The sequence below is a fragment of the Bufo gargarizans genome, chromosome 11 (genome assembly GCF_014858855.1).
Source record: "Bufo gargarizans isolate SCDJY-AF-19 chromosome 11, ASM1485885v1, whole genome shotgun sequence".
Classification (NCBI taxonomy): Eukaryota; Metazoa; Chordata; class Amphibia; order Anura; family Bufonidae; genus Bufo; species Bufo gargarizans.
This window is the reverse complement of record NC_058090.1, coordinates 14,713,080-14,731,293: the sequence shown is the minus strand read 5'-3', so window position 1 is coordinate 14,731,293 and position 18,214 is coordinate 14,713,080. Positions and strand designations below refer to the sequence as shown.

At 45.5% G+C, this 18,214-nt stretch overlaps 1 pseudogene; it reads right to left on the bottom strand.

The window, feature by feature from the left end:
* Window positions 1-4,140: 4,140 nt before the first annotated feature.
* Window positions 4,141-5,019, bottom strand: LOC122922037 (annotated as a pseudogene).
* Window positions 5,020-18,214: the final 13,195 nt, after the last annotated feature.

Here is an 18,214-nt window from a genome sequence, read left to right as displayed (position 1 = left end):
GATCCCCCTTGGCTGGGTACATTTCCTCGATCACACCATTCTTGGTATAGTGTTAAGGGTACTTTCACACTAGCGTTTTTCTTTTCCGGCATAGAATTCCGTCCTAGGGGCTCTATATCAGAAAAGAACTGATCAGTTTTATCCCCATGCATTCTGAATGGAGAGTAATCCGTTCAGGATGCATCAGGATGTCTTCAGTTCAGTCTTTTTGACTGTTCAGGACAAAGATAAAACCGCAGCATGCTACGGTTTTATCTCCGGCCCAAAAAACTGAAATCTTGCCTGAATGCCGGATCCAGCATTTTTTTCCACAGGAATGTATTAGTGCTGTATCCACTCAAATACTTCTAAATACCGGATCCGTCCTTCCGGTCTGCGCATGCGCAGACCCCCCCAAAAAGGTGAAAAAAATTTATGCTGGATCCGTTTTTCGGGATGACACCGGAAAGACGGATCCGGCATTTCAATGCATTTTTCTGACTGATCAGGCATTTTTAAGACTGATCAGGATCCTGATCAGTCTTACAAATGCCATCAGTTGGCATATGTTTTGCCGGACCCAGCAGGCAGTTCCGGCGACGGAACTGCTTGCCGGATCACTCTGCCGCAAGTGAGAAAGTAGACTGTTGCATGAGAAAACGACACAAAGTTGGCAGCTTTTGACGCTCTGGTCCAGTTAATCTAGCACTGGTGACCACGCCTCATTCCAGGCTTCTTGGATCACTCAATTTTCTCATTCTAATGTGGATTCACACTTATACTGAAAAACTTGCTCACATGACTTTATGAATTGTGAAAGGGCAGGTAAGGGAGAGCGGCTGAGCATGCGTGTCTAACAGCACTCCGCTCAATAGTTACTGTGCAAATAAATGTTATAACTTTTCACTGGATCTTATATATATTAGCATGTAAATGGCAAATATTCTTGATTTTTTTTTTAATAATCTATACAATCCATATGATATTTAAGTCCACAAGGGAAGGGGGGCATTTTATTTCGGTGTGGTATGAGAACTGCTAATTGAAATAAAACTCTTATGACTAAAAAACTGCACCTTGAGGAAACCCGGAATAGCAGAGCAGCCTTTTCTTCAGTGGTAAAACACAGGAGTAGGCTTGTATTTTTTTAGGATTGATGTTAACAGATGACTCGGAGCTGGAATCTTTGATGATATATATTCTATCAGTTACCAGAGAGTTAGAGCCGTTTAACAATGTTTGTTTTCAGACATAGATCTAGTAACTTGGGACACCATTACAGTCCAAAGTGGCAGATTTATTGGAATCCTTGTGTAGAAGAAAACCGGTGGGCGGTGAAAAACAGAAAGTCACTGCTTGTGAACATCTAGTTTCAGCCATTTTCCCTCTTTTGGTGACAGGACATAAGAAAAGTCTTGGCTCATATTTGAAAGTTTAAACTAATTATCAGAACACTGGTGGCATTGGTGGAGCAGGACACTGCTTGTATCATAATGAAGATGATATCTCATAGTGACATACATAAGGTTGCAATGACCTTCACCAAGTATGAAGAAAATAAAACTACTATAGATATCTGATAGCACTTCAGTATAATCGGGGTGTTTACCAGTGAAATTAGAAAACAACAGTCACAGAAAACACACAGATTTGCGTTCACTATTTAGTGATCCTATGTGGTAGGAAGTACCCTATATAGTGAGATACCCACTCAGTGTACATAAGCATACACGAACAAAGGATAAACTGAGACTAGACGGGTATAGTAGAAAAAATATATACAAATACTTTATTAACCACTTCAACCCCGCTAGCTGAAAACCCCTTCATGACCAGAGCACTTTTTACACTTCGGCACTACACTACTTTCACCGTTTATCGCTCGGTCATGCAACTTACCACCCAAATGAATTTTACCTCCTTTTCTTCTCACTAATGGAGCTTTCATTTGGTGGTATTTCATTGCTGCTGACATTTTAACTTTTTTTGTTATTAATCAAAATTTAACGATTTTTTTGCAAAAAAATGACATTTTTCACTTTCAGCTGTAAAATTTTGCAAAAAAAACGACATCCATATATAAATTTTTCGCTAAATTTATTGTTCTACATGTCTTTGGCAAAAAAAAAAATGGTTTGGGTAAAAGTTATAGCGTTTACAAACTATGGTACAAAAATGTGAATTTCCGCTTTTTGAAGCAGCTCTGACTTTCTGAGCACCTGTCATGTTTCCTGAGGTTCTACAATGCCCAAACAGTAGAAAACCCCCACAAATGACACCATTTCGGAAAGTAGACACCCTAAGGTATTCGCTGATGGGCATAGTGAGTTCATAGAACTTTTTATTTTTTGTCACAAGTTAGCGGAAAATTATGATTTTTTCTTTTTTTTTCTTTTCTTACAAAGTCTCATATTCCACTAACTTGCGACAAAAAATAAAAAATTCTAGGAACTTGCCATGCCGCTCACGGAATACCTTGGGGTGTCTTCTTTCCAAAATGGGGTCACTTGTGGGGTAGTTATACTGCCCTGGCAATTTAGGGGCCCTAATGTGTGAGAAGTAGTTTGCAATCAAAATCTGTAAAAAATGACCGGTGAAATCCGAAAGGTGCACTTTGGAATGTGTGTCCCTTTGCCCACCTAGGCAAGGCTCCATTCAGACGTCCGTATGTGTTTTGCGGATCCGATCCATGTATCCGTGGATCTGTAAAAATCATACGGACATCTGAATAGAGCCTGACAGGGGGGTGATCAGGGAATCTATATGGGTGATCACCCGCCTGTCATTGATCACCCCCTGTAAGGCTCCATTCAGACGTCCGTATGTGTTTTGCGGATCCGATCCATGTATCCATGGATCCGTAAAAATCATACGGACGTCTGAACGGAGCCTGACAGGGGGGTGATCAATGACAGGGGGGTGATCAGGGAGTCTATATGGGGTGATCATGGGTGATCAGGGGTTCATAAGGGGTTAATAAGTGACGGGGGGGGGGTGTAGTGTAGTGTTTTGTGGTACTTTACACAGCTGCCTGTGTCCTCTGGTGGTCGATCCAAACAAAAGGGACCACCAGAGGACCAGGTAGCAGGTATATTAGACGCTGTTATCAAAACAGCGTCTAATATACCTGTTAGGGGTTAAAAAAAATCACATCTCCAGCCTGCCAGCGAGCGCCGCTGGCAGGCTGGAGATCCACTCGCTTACCTTCTGTTCCTGTGTGCGCGCGTTCAAAGGAAATCTCGGCCCTCGCGAGATGACGCGTATATGCGTCACTCTGCGCAGGGCTGCTGCCTCCGGACCGCACATCTGAGTTAGGCGGTCCGGAGGCGGTTAAGCAATACATAAAAAATCATTATTTAATGGGTGATATATCACATCAGATAAAAAGGTGGACTACACCTGAGGGGACATAGTATGATTACATACAAAGAAGGGGACAAGGAGGTCAACGCTCAGCTATACCTCAGCTAAGATTCACAAATAGATATGCAGAAATCTCAAAAAATAGACCACTATCCGGCGCTGCAGGCAGAAACTTCAGTCCTTTGGATAGATAGGATTCTTTTTATTTGAAGTCAACGCGTTTCGAGGGCAAGGTGCCCTCTTCGTCAGGACAATATACAGAATATTCTGTATATTGTCCTGACGAAGAGGGCACCTTGCCCTCGAAACGCGTTGACTTCAAATAAAAAGAATCCTATCTATCCAAAGGACTGAAGTTTCTGCCTGCAGCGCCGGATAGTGGTCTATTTTTTGAGATTTCTGCATATCTATTTTACCTGGACCCCCGGGACAGGAACAGACCCAGGCAGCAGCACGGCATCTCCCTTATGCTGGTGGGGAAATATACCAGCTAAGGCTCATCTAGCTGTTGTGACTCCTCACAACAGGATCCGGTAAGCGAAATACGCACCATACATTTATTTTGTCTATAAGGCGGTACCGCACATGAGGCGCTGTGTTTTTTGTTTCCTTTCTTGTCTAAGATTCACAAATAGCTAGAGAAAGTGCAAGTGCATATTTCAAAGCTTGTAACATATATATAGGAGCTCCTGTGAGAACGTCTGACAACCATTCATTGGGGCTTTTTGGGGTTCTCCCTGAAACTTCTGCTCCAGCTGCAGCAACCCCTCAAATAGTTTCTGATCCTCCTCTGCTTTTTTAATCCTTTTTCTTCATGTTTAACCAAGTGGACTCCATGCACTTGATAGCTTTAGCTCTGTTATTCTTAAACCGGGCCAGGTAGTAACCAATTACACTCTGCTGCCAGATTTCTTCAGCTGTTTTTGGCATTTCTGTGAGTTTCCCTCGCTCATCTGGAGCCTTCTTCTCAGCTTTGCTCTTTAACTCCGTAGAATCCTGAGCAGTCACCCTTGATGCTTGGGAGGGCTTCTTGTTCAGCCCCACCATCTTTTCTTCTGCAAGAGCCCTCTTCTGTTCTTCTGGGGGGCTATCAGGCTTTATTTTAAGATAAATCTTCCTCTCATGATTGTACCGGAGTTGCTGGGGGTCTTGGGTTTTTCAGGGACATTTGGGTGCTCCTCCCTTAATTTTGCCACGTTCCTCTCAAATTCTTGCTTCTTTCTCTGGTAATCCTGAATATATTTCATCTTTTTTTCCTTTGGTAAATTTTCATACTTTTTGGACAGAATCTTTGTTATGTCCACGTTACTCATCTCTGGATGTAGCTTGGCGTATTTGGCCCTATTCGCCACATAGAAGCGGAAATAGGAGGTGAGGGGCTTCTTGGGGAATTCAGGGTGTTTCTTTATTTTTTTCCCTTTTATATGGGTTCTTCACATGTCCTTCTACAATTTTAATGAGTTCTGTGAGTGTGACACACTTCCTCATCTTAGTTGAGATCTCAATCCACTTTTGATGACACACAGGTCCCGTATAATTCTTGAAAGGCAGCTTGTTCCAGTCTAGATGAGACTCTGTGGTTTTGAACTTTAAATTGTCTGGGCTGGGCAGAATAGACTTCATGTTGTCCAGGAGAGTGAGCACGTCCTCATGGGACCATTCAGCTTGACAAGTCATGCTGCTGTTGGTCTGTGCCCGGTAGCTGATCACGTTGAATGCAAGTCTCTCTCTTCTCCTTCTTCAGGGAAAAATCCCCCAGAAGAAGGCATCCTAGCCGAAACGCGCATCGGGGTACGTGGCTCTCCTGAGTTTGGACTGTCTTTACTATATGGGTACGCAATGTTATAGTGTGAGGCTCCTCCTTGCTTTGTCAGCTTATGATCTGCAGCATGATTCAGCTATGTCTTTTTTAGTGCAGGAATGATTTTAGTGACTCTGATATTTTGACTGTATCTATTTAGACATGGTCACTCAATTGTTTGATTTCTAGGGTGCATTTATTTGTATGTGCGTGTCTTTACATTGCTCCACTTGGGCACCAGTAGGTATTTTCATCTGCCCCTGAGGCAACATGCACGTTCATGCATCCTTATAGGACTCTGTTTCTACTTTTTATAATAGATGATAACATGCACACATGCGTTTCTTTGCTGAGTTGAAGGCACTAGTCCCCTTTTCCCATGTGGGTCTGGGTCTGTGCGCTATACACATGTATGTCCTAATTTGATGCACTGGCAGTGGAGATACAGGTGTGGATATATCAGCATAAATTGTGAATATTTGTGATATATGTGGAGAACTTTTTTGCATGTGAAACAGGTCATATATATATATTTGTGTTAGGTGCTTACGGTAGTACAGTGAAGAGCCCTGGAAAGCAGGGGAAGAAATGCAGTCGGTTGTGGTGTGCCGAAACCGAGGATGAGGTAGGCCTAAGAAAGAAGAGGGCCCACCCAAGGAAAAGACATAAAAGAAATGAGTTGTAAATGAGTGGAGTGGTGGGAGGGACAAAGCTCAGACCTCAGACGGTGCAGGAGCCAGGTAAGGGGGGTGCCCTAAATAGGCTGGAGGCGGACCTCAGCCCCTCCCACAAATCCAGGCAAATGCCTTAATACTTGTGTTAGGTGCTTACGGTAGTACAGTGAAGAGCCCTGGAAAGCAGGGGAAGAAATGCAGTCTGTTGTGGTGTGCCGAAAACCAAGGATGAGGTAGGCCTAAGAAAGAAGAGGGCAAAAATGGAAATAAACCAGTTTATTTGTGCCAATAAATACATGAATGCTCAACCCGTCATGCTTTGGAAAGCCCCTCTCAACTCTTGCGCTGGATTGGGAATGTATCGTGCGTAAGCGGATGACTTCCAACGCCCCAATTTCTTGATGACATGAGTAGGGATGTTGGCGCTGGAGGCCGCGGATGCAGCTCCGATGCGAAAGGAGTGCCCTGAGTAGTTGGCTGCGCTGAGGCCCAGTTGGGTGAGAAATGACCTGACATGGATCATGAAGGTGGTGGTGGTGAGTACTGACCCATGAAGTTGAAGTAGCGGTTGAGAGGGTAGAAACTTGTGAAGCTGACTGTAGGTGTCCAGAACCCTTACTGGACACCATTTGTTGTGCGTGGGGTAATATGAGATGTTGACGGGTGAATGCTGACTACTCTTGGAGTGAGGTATGGTCAGGATGTAGTGATCCAGGTGTTTCGACAAGTGGGAGACAAGAAGACAAGGTGAGGTTTGGGACGTGGAGGTTGTAGTGAATTCACCGGGTCTCAGGAACCCGTAGAAGGCTAAGTAAATTGCAGCTTTGATGACGGCGTTGGTATCTGTATCAAAAGGCGTGGCGTCCAGCAAGTCGGATAATGCTTTGAAGACATGACTGTTGATGGGCAGCCTCTGGGCTGGACATGCGGGTTCCGTCTTCTGAATGCCTCTGAGTATTGTTTTGATTTGGTGTGAGGCCATGAAGCTGATGTTGTTGGGATGCAAGATTAGCATATGTTGTTGAATGCCAGTAAGATATAGTTTGATGGTGTTGTATGACATTTTGAGTTTGAGGTGGCAGAAAGAAGCAAACCCCAAAAGAGACGTCATGACGAAAGGGTGCGTGATGCTGTGTTCCAACAGGAACCTGTTGAATAGTGTGAATGCTCTGTTGTACGTTCTATGTGTATTGACTGACAGCGCTAAGTGGGACAAAGACTGGCTATGCCGCATGATGACCTCTAGTCCAGAATGAGTTGTTGAAATGACGGGGTGCTGGAGGCCGTGGGTGACGCTGATGGGAGAGCCTGATGAAATGCCTGAAATTTGAAGCGAGACAAATTGTCAGCTGCCGAATTGCACACCCCCGGGACATGGAAACAATGCAAGAAGAAATTATTGCAGGCGGCCAGCCAAGTAAGTCTTCGCATGAACCTCATGATTGTGAGGGATTTAGAACGACCTTTGTTGATGATCTGGCAGGTTGCTTGGTTGTCTGAGTAGCACCGGACCGACATGTTTGCCCATAAATGACCCCACGCCACGGCAGCCGCTACGATGGGATAGATCTCAAAAAGCGCTGAGGTAGTGGAGAATCCTTCCAGACCCCGGACCGCAGGAGGCCAGCTGCCCCACAGCCAATCGTTCCCAAATATGGCCGCAAAGCCTGTGGTAGATGCCGCATCTGACCAGATAGAGGGGGAAGAGTCCGACAGCTGAGGGAGAAACAAGCTCCTGCCATTCCAGGTGGACAGAAATCTCCTCCACATGATCCGCCGCAGCGTGGGCATCCAGGGACAATCTGTGCGAGTCGTGTAGGAACAAGGGGAAGAGGTGCAGAAGCCGTGATATGAATGAGCGACCCTGGGGTATGATGCGCATGGCAAAGTTCAGGGAGCCCAGCAGGGACTGTAGTTCTTTGAGGTTGCAGGTGCCGAGTTGAAGATAGCAGTCTATGTGGGTGAGAATATCCTGGATCTTCCCGGATGGCAAACTGGCTTGCATTGAGGCTGAATACAACTGGATACCCAGGAAGGTGATGATCGTGTCCGGCCCCTCTGTCTTCTTGGTGGAGAGGGGTACCCCCAGTTCCTTGAACAGCTCGATGGTGGCTCTGAGGCTGGAGGGGGGGGGGGGAAGTGTTTTCTTCCACCAATAGGAAATCATCAAGGTAATGTAATACCAACGGGCACCTTGCTATATTCAAAAGCAACCAGCATAATGCTTCTGCAAATATGTCGAAGATGGCGGGGCTACTTTTGGACCCGAAGGTCAACCGGGAGAAAAAATAATAATCCCCTGACCACTTGATGCCGTGCAGGTGCCACAGTGTAGGGTGAATCGGTAGCAATTTGAAGGCGTTGGTGATGTCGGTTTTGCTGAGCCATGCCCCCACCCCTGCTTGTATGATGGCTGTGATGGCGTGATCTATGGTGGTGTATTGCAGAGAGAATTCCTCCGAGGGAATGAGGGAGTTGAGACTGGGGTTGCCTGACCCGTGAGGCGCCGATAGGTCGATGATGAGCCTCTGTTTCTGGGAAGTTTTTCCAGTGACAATGCCAATGGGGTTGGTGCGCCATGTGGCGAATGGGGGAGTTTTGAAAGGACCTAGCACAAAGCCCTCCGTTACTTCTTGGGCTATGAGGGCGTCAATGGCGGTGGGGTTGTGTAGAGCGGATAAAAGATTGGGACATTCCAGGGTGCCAGTTGGCATGTACAGGATGCCCGTGTGGAAGCCTTCTGTCAACCCAGAAACGAGGAAATCTGAGAGTTGTGACATGAACGCGGTAAAAACTGGCATGTTGATGGTTGTTAGATACGGTTTTGCAAACATTTTATTTGGGCACATGGACTTGGCATGCGCCCGGAAACATTTGGTACATATGTGTAACAACTTGCACCCGCTATAGTTGCAGGACCCCTCATTGAAATTATTGCAAATCTGGGATTTGCCCAGAAACTTGATCGGCCGACCCAGCTTGTCCCGGGCTGACCTTTCCGGGACCCCGGAGGGGCCGGCTGCCTGTGAGAGGGCCTGTCTGGTCGACGTGTTTGGGCAGAAATTGGTGGTGTGGGCCGTGGAGGAGCAGTGTGCACAGGCTGGGGTCCTAAGGCCTGCGAAGTGGCGACAGAATATGACCGTGTCGATCCTTGCCCAGTTGGAGCGGACTCCGTACTGGGAGAAAGCCCCCGCCACTTTCGCCGAGAAAGACCTGTGATAGTCATAGAACGCTGACCCTCCGTATTTGTTGCCCAAGTCCACCAGTTTGTGCATGTAGAGGTCGAATTCCTCCCTTCTGTTGGGGTAGACCGCACAGATGACCTCTCTATAGATACCGAAAGCCAAAACGAATTCGGGAATGGTCAGCTTCCTATTGAGACGGGCATCCCTGGACTTGACCACAACTGAAACCTCGTCATAGGCATAAGTCGTGTTCTCGACCACATCCTGGGAGGCAATCAGAAGGGAGGCCAGGTTTACATCCTTACCTTCCAGGATATCCCTTTTCAAGTGCTCTGGTATCATGTGCGCCGGGTTGACTTCCCGGTCCTCCAGGCTAACGGCCGGCGTGATCACCGGTAATCCAGCCGGTGCCGGTGACGCCGCTGGTGGTGGACCTGCCAAGGAAAGGGTCGTGGTGACCGATTCTAGCTTCTCCAACCTGGCGTTGACTGTCGACATGGATGTCATCAGGGAGGCCAGCATGGCATGGATGTCCCCGGTGCCGGACCGGCTGGGTCCTTCCCCTGCATCCCTATTATCAGTTGATGCGCGCAGCAGCCGGAACAGCTCCGCTTTCCTTGCCGTGGCGGGGAAGGGAACATGCCGCTTCCTTAACTCCGCCGTGATGCGCGGAACTGTCCAGGACCGGATGGATGCTGGACTGGCTAGATCGTCTCCCGGGGTAGCAGTGACGGGTCTAGCAGGGGTGCCAGGCAGGGAGAAGTTTTCTAACCCATCCAGAGACATACTAAAATAAAACAGGTGATTAGCTTGAGGAAACACAGGATCGTGCTGGCAAGCTAGCTAGGCCGGATGGCGAAAAAATTATACTTGCGTGGTGACAGATGAGGCCCTGCTAATTTGCCAAGCGGCTTGAGAGGCTCTACCTATGAGTTGGCGCGAGGGGTTAATGAGGCCACTTGTCGAAGTGGCAGGAGCGTTGGCCTCTCGGTGACTGTAAGACAGGACTAGGGGAAGGGAGTGACAGGTGAGGCCCTCTCTATGCAACACGCGAAGCGGCTTGCTAACGAGTGGCGCGATGGGCGGTTGCCTCTGAATTTTTAAGGCGGGGTGTCGGCCTCGCGGGACCACTAACTGATGGCGAAGCCAAGAAGGGGGTAACCTAGTGGGATGATGGTGCCCCTAAAGCCAGCACGCTGACCCTAACGGGACCATCCGAAATGTAAGGAAGACCTTTGTAAATGAGCAGGTGAACGTACCTGGTAGTAAGAAAATATTCTCCGGATACACGGTAGTGTAAAATATTATATAGGTTGACTGCCTGAAAAAGGGGGAGGGTAGACCTAAAATAGTATGATGAAATGTGAAATGCATTTGGTACATATGCATGACCCGGAGGATCATGACGGTTTCCTGTGAAATGACAGTTTGCGCATGGTGTGAAAAGAGACGTGCGGCGTGGCCGTATGCCTATGCACAACGTGGGAGCGTGCGGTTTGCAATCAATGTTTTTGTGGGTTTTTTGTGTCTTTTTTTTTTTTTTTGCTTCTGTCTGGAGGGTGCTTAATCGGGCATGCTGGATGCCCCCCTTGCTGCGCCTGCGCAGGAGGGGGCCTGCTGAGTGACTGGCGTGGCCTGAGTTCCACCAGCCGAGCCGGACCGCCCGACGGCGGCCCCCCGCATCAGATGCACCGCGAACGGCCGCCGGGACACCGCGCACGCGCCGACGAATCGCCGCGCATGCGCAGTACCCAGGCAGGTGGAGCGGCAGAACAGGCCAGAGGCGGGGTGGAGGGGATGCCTGCGGCAGCGGTGCCCAGTGAAGGCGGACATGAAGGGAGGGTGTACCGTGTGTGCCGCATTGTGCTCCTGCAGCCGCGCACCTGACCGCAGTGTTGTTACTGTGGGGAGATTGCTTGAACAAGACATGACAAAATGAGATGCTGGTGACTGCGAGAAAGCCGTGACATTAGCGCAGCGTCTATGAAATGAAATGAACAGAAATGGGGGATTAGCCCAGAACCATTGCCGCATGCTGCAGAGGTGTATGTCCGGAATAGTAGTATGGTGTGGACAAAATGTGCATGAATAAGGCGTGACAGAAATGAATACTGGTGACTTGTATGAAAAAATCCTGTGACAATGGTGCGCGTTTGATCAAATGAAATGAACCGGTACAGGGGCAACCGTGAGGCCCCGGCTGTACCGTATGAATGACTCACAGTTTAACGGGCAACGCGACCCACAGTGAACCGAGTGAAGCTGGGAAAAAGAACAGAAATGCTCCAGATCCAGAAACAGACGGCGACGAAAAACTCTCAGAAATTCAGCGGCTCGCAGGTAACTCTCCAGAAACTCCACAAGCGACTTCCTCTCACAAAGCTCAGACCTCAGACGGTGCAGGAGCCAGGTAAGGGGGGTGCCCTAAATAGGCTGGAGGCGGACCTCACCCCTCCCACAAATCCAGGCAAATGCCTTAATACATATGTTACAAGCTTTGAAATATGCACTTGCACTTTCTCTAGCTATTTGTGAATCTTAGCTGAGGTATAGCTGAGCGTTGACCTCCTTGTCTCCTTCTTTGTATGTAATCATACTATGTCCCCTCAGGTGTAGTCCACCTTTTTATCTGATGTGATATATCACCCATTAAATAATGATTTTTTATGTATTGCTTAATAAAGTATTTGTATATATTTTTTCTACTATACCCGTCTAGTCTCAGTTTATCCTTTGTTCGTGTATGTTTACCAGTGAAGCCTACTGGTGTCAAGATGACTTTCTTCATGTACCTCAGAGAACAGGTACCGTAATTTTCTGAAACTGCAGTTAGAATATATTTTGTGCACAAATAAATCTGCCCTTGAACAAATCCACAGAAAATTATAGTCCTGTACATAATGCCCATAATTGGAGAAAAATAGGACATTGATCTATAACTGCGAAGTAAAATTAATATAAATAACCCCCCCTCCCCATGGCTGATGTTTTGTGGCGGTCACCTTGCAGTGCCGCACCAAACAGAATAGGGACCCACTTGAAAGAGAACAGAATTACACAGTTTGATCATAATGTAAACTAGGAACCTCATTCATTTTTATACGTTTTGCCTAGCAGCAACAGATCAGTGTACATAACTTTAGATTTCCATCAAATGCTTGTTTGTCAGCTGATCAAGGGGAAGTTTAAATGCATCATTGGTAACAGCCATGGGGTATTCCAGTTAGAGAAATGTATCCTCTATCCATAGGATAGGGGATAACTATTAGATCGGTCGGGGTCCTACAGCTGGGAACCCTCACCAATCACAAAAAATGGGGGCCCCATACCCTGTTGATCCCAAGCGGGTGCCCTAGTGGAGAAGCAAGAAGAGCAGAAAGACATCGCAGACAACAATGGAGAACACACTGTGGCAGCTGGACCTGCTGCTCGAGGGCAGTGCAGACCCAGCAGAAGGGTGGGTGAGCCGGTGTCTGTGCCCCCTGGAGGAACAGGATGGTGGCAGGCATGAGGTGTCAGTACAAAAGCGAGTTGCACTGTGACCACATTCAGATTAGATTAGTGGCTGCATTGCTGCACAGTAATATTTGGTCTTTGAGAAAAGAGCATCATGTAGCCCCATTCAGTGTACTCTACAGTGTTCAGTCCTCTACAAAGTAGATGGAACTGTCAGCTTATGGTGCTACTGCCAAACAGTAGATTGTTGGGGGTGCGGGGTGTCAGACTCTTGCCAGTAAGCCTATCCTGAGCATAGGTCATGACTTAATAAAAGATGGACAACTCTCATCAGTACCAACAAATCCGTCTTTCTAGATTGAATATACTTGTTGATTGCCAGTTATTTTAATTGGCTATAATTTTCTATGAGAAACACTAGAACATCAAGATAAAATATAAATCGATGGAGGATGCAGAGAGGATGTGTGGTAAGCCTAACTGCATGCAGCAGTCACCATTTCACATACTCTTACTATATTTTCATGTATCTCGGGAGCTGTTTAATCACCGACCTCAGACTGTGGGATGCGTGTTTTTGCTATTTCTGAGGAATAGGAATGCTTTACTTCAGGAAGTGTTCTTATTGAGGACAGCTGCACCCGAAATGTAGGACAAGGTTGAAAACTAGATTTAGATATTTGTTAAGGCTGAGGTCAGACCAGAGACAAAAAGAGGTCTTTGCTGGGGAAGACCCGGCCACCACACAGAGACTGCCAGGCCTAGCTCTAAGATAAGTTACCGAATGCAACTGTGGAGAAAAGACATGGATCACACAACCCATCCAATGCAATGATATACTGCTGCTAAACATAACTTATAAAAATAAACACAAGGCTCTTTTTTTAAATCAAAATGCATGGGCCCGCTCACCACGTCAGGGTGGCCTCTGTCGAGTGGGTCCTTGCACTAATTTTAATAAATTATGGTTGGCAAAAATAGATCAGTTCATAGCATGTGGGTGTGCAATCCATGATTTTTTTTTCCCTACATTTGTTGCATTCAGTTACACAGTGCCTTCTTTTTTTAATTATTTTTTTATCCTGTTATCAGCACGTCACCCATTCAGCCCAGTAGTTTTTAATTAGTAGGAAACTGCACAAGTTTTAACCCCTTTCCCAACCAGCCCTGTACATGTACGGTACTGGTCATGTCTTTACAGATGGTGCCTGCTCTGGAGTAGAGCAGGCGCCATATCCGCCAGGTGCATGCTTTTTCACACAGCAGACACCTGGAACTAATGTTCGTGACTGGCGATAAAGCCAATTGCAGAAATTTTCTGTGGTAAATTGTTACCACGACATTTGAGGTGGCTTAACTCTCCCACGGCTGGAACAGCTGGTAATGATAGGCCAGAGCCTGTACAGGCTACCAAGCCTGTGACACGTATATACCAATGTTGGCCTGCAGGTGGCAGCACTGGATTGGAATATACAAAATTTCTGATTCACTAGTCTACACATTAGTGTACAGGAAAAGCAATCTAATGATGGCGGTCTAAGACAAAAAGAAAATACGTTTTTAAAAATCCAAAAAATTCTAATAATTGACTACCCGCCTTTTCCCCTTAATAAAAAGGAGAAGCGTGTGAGTTTCAATTTTACTCTTTATGTGCATTGGAAGGGCTGACCTACTTCTATAGCACACTTTGCAGAGCTCTCACTGGGTCTTATAATGGACTGTTCACATAAGCAGTTTTTAGTTTTTTTTACTAACCATATATACAGGTTGTGCACATACTGAACATATGTATGTCAATGGCTGCAGGCAATGCAAATAATAGTGTGTTAATGCTGCATGATAGTAATACCAGTCTCAGGTGTAATGCTGCTGCATCTTTGGAAAAAACCCTTCCGAAAATGTGTTTTTTTAATTGTAGATTTAAAAATTATGTCTGAAGTAAATATAGATAGTGTTAACTGAAGTGCATTTTAACCCCTGTTTCCCCCTCTGTGTTATAGAGATAATAACTTTTGAATTTTTTCTTTTAATTTAGCTATATGAGACCTTGATTGTTAAGGAGAGAGTTGTAGTTTTTTTTTTTAACCATTTTGGGGCACATATAGTGTACTAAATAAACTGAACTGCTCCGATGCTCTTGTCAGGGGGGCTGCCTGGGTGAAATTCTGGGTACTTCCGGGTTCAGCTCTGAACCCGGACAACCCCTTTATGGGCTTTATTTTTACAGCATTCACTATGCCGTATAAATAAGGTGATAACTTTATTCTGTGGGTCAATACGGTAAACAAGTATGCTCTACTGGAGGGAGGGGGATAGGTAGCATGCACAGAAGTCCATGTTACCTTCCCCCCCCCCCCCCCCACCCCCCCTTGGGTCATGAGAGAATAATTTTTTTCTTTTCCTCCCTGCAACCTGTATACTCGCTGGCTGAGATCACAGCTGGCAGAAGGGCTTGGTTTTGTTTGAAAGCTGATAATCTTAGCTGCTCTCGATATAGCCTTTAGGATTCAGGTCGGGAGTATTGCTCTTGACCCAATTTTTAAGGGCTATATCTCCCGATGTAGAGAAGATAGTGATGTGATCCTGCTCTTGTTTTAAAGCTTAGATTACCAGGTTTCAAACATGGCCCATATCTGTAGCTGCTACAGAGCCTGAGATATGTATGGTTAAAATAGCACGCCTTTCCTCACCAGTCTTTTTCCCAAGGTCTGAGCAGAGCTCTGGAAATACTGTTAGGGGTTTAAAGGGGTAGTGCCATCTTGCCATTTTTTACTGAACAGAAACTATGCAATTAAAGTTGCACAGCAAGCTATGCTGTGAGTTATGAAAGCAGTGTACCTCCCATTCACTGCAATGGGAGATATGGAAATAGTGCAGCAATGACCAATCTTGCTCATGCGCTGTTAAGGCGAATACTGGCGCATGAGAGGGTGAAATTTCTACAAATCTGCATCCATGAATTTGCATGCAAGTTAGTGGCACATGCACAATCTCTGATTCGTCTTTGCAGGCATATCATCTAGCAGTAACGTGCATGCACGACATGTGTGGCCATGATAATCTGCCCCCAAAGTGGGGAGTCGTCTGTAGAGGGACAGTCCCTGACAGATGGAGAATTCTTTCAGAGGAACAAATCGAGTTGTACTAATCTATTCGCTCATCCTTACTGTAAACCTTTTCCCAGAAAGAAGATTTATCCTAAGAAACAACTCCTCGCATTTCCCTGCTGATCTCTCTCCATCAGAGAACCCTGAGATATCTACAGTGCCTTGCGGCAATCACAGCTCCAAGTCACTTTGGATAAGTCTCTTGCCACTGGGATTTTTGCCCATTCCTCCTTGCAAGACTGCTCCAGCTCCTTCAAGTTGGATGGTTTGCGCTTGTAAACAGCAATCTTTAAGTCTGACCACAGATCTTCTATTGGATTGAGATCTGGGCTGTGACTCGGCCATTCCAACACATTTGCATGTTTCCCTTTAAACCACTCAAGTGTTCCTTTAGCAGTGTGCTTGGGGTCATTGTCCTGCTGGAAGGTGAACCTCCGTCCTAGCCTCAGATCACGCACAGAGTGCTACAGGTTTTGCTCAAGAATATCCCTGTATTTAGCACCATCCATTTTTTTCCTCAACTCTGACCAGTTTCCCAGTCCCACACCCCCAGCATGATGCTGCCACCACCATGTTTCACTGTGCGGATGGTGTTCTTTGGGTGATGTAATGTGTTGGGTTTGCGCCAGACATAGTGTTTTCTTTGGCCAAAAAGTTTAATTTTAGTCTCATCAGACCAGAGCCCCTTCCTCCATACATTTTGGGAGTCTCCCACGTGCCTTTTCGCAAACTCACAACGTGAAAGTAATGGCTTTCTTCTGGCCACTCTGCCATAAAGCCCAACTCTATGGAGCGTACGGCTTATTGTCGTCCTATGTACAGATCCTCCAGTCTCTGCTGTGGAACTCTGCAGCTCCTCCAGGGTTACCTTAGGTCTCTGTGCTGCCTCTCTGATTGATGAAGATAAAAATAAGATACTGGAGCCACTTTTGTTGGCGCTGCTGGGCACGATGTCACTGGCGAGGTTTGTGATATCAAATACTTTTATTAATGTCTACGCGTTTCAAGGGCATATAGCCTTCTTCATCAGGACAATATTATGTTAACATACATGTGCTTCTATTTAAGAACAGTTTGGGCGCGCTACTGCCGATATTGTAAAAGTATAACATATATTAAAATATGGGTGTGCAAAATTGTAACGAATGCCTCAATTGTTATGAGGGCAATAAAATATCAGTGTACGGCACAATGATACAGAAGCCCAGAATGGTAAAGGGTTTGCGACACCAGTATAAAGTATGATAGGGAAGATAATAAAATTGCAGTGTCATTATTTAAAAGCTAGTGTGCCTTGGTAATAAAGGATGTTGATGAACACGACATCAAAAGAAGGGGAAGGGGCAAGGGGGAGAAAGGAAAGAAAAGGGGGAGGAGCTGGTGTCGTTTTTTCAAAATATATAAAAATCTTAGAAAAATATATATGTATTATAAAAGACATAAAAAATATATGAAGATGAAAACACACATCAAAAAACTTTCAGTTTACATGCTATAATCAAATTATTGTTTCGTTTAGACCATGCGGGGTTAGGGTGTCTAGTTGGTAGATCCAAAAGACCTTGTGCTTTTGTAAATTATCAAAGCGGTTGAAAGGGTTCTAAGGTATATATTCTATCGTAGTGACCTTTATGGTGTACTTTTCCTTGTCTGGTGTAGAGGCGCAGTGTCTTGAAAGGCTCTGCTTCTGATATTGCCGCTGTATATTGTATCTATGTTGATTTATGCGCCAGTGTAGCGCTTGTGTTGTACGCCCTACATATTGTAGGCCGCACCCACATTCGATCAGATATATAACGTACATGGAGTGGCAGGTCATATGTTGTTTTATGGGAAAAACAAGTCCGTTGTAGTTGGACGTAAAGGTTGTCTGTTTATGAGTAATGATTTTACAGCATAGGCAGCGATTGGATTTGCATCTGTAGCTCCCCAATTTAGATGTCATAGTTGCTCCAGAGCTACTCTGCTTTATGTTGTGCTGCCTGGGTTTACTGGGCGCTAAAATGCTTTTGATGGTTGGTCCCCGCCTGTATGTGAATACCTAACGGGATGGTATTTTAAAAGATATGGGTCCTGAAGTAGTATATGCCAGTGTTTGGTTAGTACTTCTTTAATGTATCTATTCGAGGTGCTGTATTGTGTAATGAAGTTAGTACGATCTGGTCCTTCTTGCTTTTTTGTGGTTGTTGTCAAACATTCCTCTTGAGTAGAGGATATGCTTTTCCTTATTGCGTTCTTTATCAGTCAGGCGGGGTAATTCTTGTCAGAGAACCTCTTTTTGATAATATGTGCCTGCTGTATAAAATCATCCTTATGGGTGCAGTTATGTCTTATTCGTTTGCATTGGCTGTATGGGATATTTTGCAGCCATTTTTTGTGGTGAAGGCTGGAGTAGTGGATATAGCTATTTGTATCAACAGACTTGAAGTGAGTTTTTGTGGATATGGTATTGTTACAGTTTGTAATGACAATATCTAGGAACTCAATTTCTATCTTATTAAAATTTAGTCTGAAGCTGATCCCCCAGTCAGTGTGGCTTAGGGACTCGCTGAAGGATTTGGCAGAAAGTTAATCTCCGTCCCATATAATAATATAATAAATATGTCATCAATGTACCTTTTGAAAGTATACAATGTGATCTTTATGGGT